Genomic DNA, 1,202 nt, shown 5'->3' on the forward strand with positions numbered 1-1,202 from the left:
CCTTCTGGTTTGAGATGTGACTTGCTCCAACCCATGCTGCTGCCATTCCTCATTGCTTCTGCTCTGCTCTCTGCCCAAATTCTATTCGCAAAACACTCTGAATGTTCTTGTAGAAACCTAAATCACATCAAGACATTTTCTTAAAATATTATAATGGTTTCCCATCACACTTTGAGCAGAATCTCTAAATATAGGTCTTTCAGGTCCTTCACAAGCCAGCTGCATGCACCTATGCAACTCAGTTCAAACTGCATTCTCCTCCTGCTCATTCTCCTGCAGAGATACGAAGTTCATGCCATCCCAGGGCCATGGGCTAGTCTTCCCTTCCCAAGATCATCTGCCCACAGCTACTTCCACATCAGATCCTTGGCCATTCAGACCTCTGATCTCATGTCTACTTTTCAGAGACACACCCCTGCTTCTACCCATCTCCTCTCTACTACATTGCTGTGCTTTTCTCAACCATCACCACCTGAAACCTTTAATCCTTTACTTCTTCTTGTCTGTTCCTATGCTGGAACAACAGCTTCTATCTGCCACAGGCACCTCTGGAACCTCAGCTTCTGGAGCAGTGCCAAGAACACAGCAGATGCCCAGAAATATACCTTGTGTGTGTATATGTGACAAGCAAAGCACCATGTTAGGTCCCTCACAGCTACAAGGAAGGGATCCCTATCAATATTCTCCTCTGACCTTCAACTTTTCCATCTATAAAGTGATTTCCAAAGATCACTCCATTAATTAGTGAAGATAACTGCCTACTGAAGGCTTCTGAAGACTTAGGAATGTGGGCTTGTGGCTAATTGTTTCAGTTGAAACTACTAAAGTCATGAGCAGCTGGCACATCCAGAAAACACAAATAATTAGGTCACACATTTGTCCTAAATTTCCTACCTTCCTACATTCATTTTCAAAAATACTAAATTTGAGGGCAGTATCTCAGTTTATGAGAAGCACCTAGAATGAAATTGTAAATAGGAAAAATTCTGATTCAAGTCCTAATGATGTAAATATTTTGTCACTATGTAAAGTGACAAACTTAATCAAAGAATTTGAAAGCTAGATTTCATTGGTAGAAGCTACCAAGTGACAGCAGGTTCTTATGACAGTGTTTTTATCAAAAGTCACACTTCAGAACCTCTTTGTGGGTGAGACTATTTTTAGCATTCTTTTGATAGATTGGGCTTACAGGATGATCAAGG

The sequence above is a fragment of the Octodon degus genome, unplaced genomic scaffold (assembly GCF_000260255.1).
Source record: "Octodon degus isolate 3935 unplaced genomic scaffold, OctDeg1.0 scaffold00173, whole genome shotgun sequence".
NCBI classification, from domain to species: Eukaryota; Metazoa; Chordata; class Mammalia; order Rodentia; family Octodontidae; genus Octodon; species Octodon degus.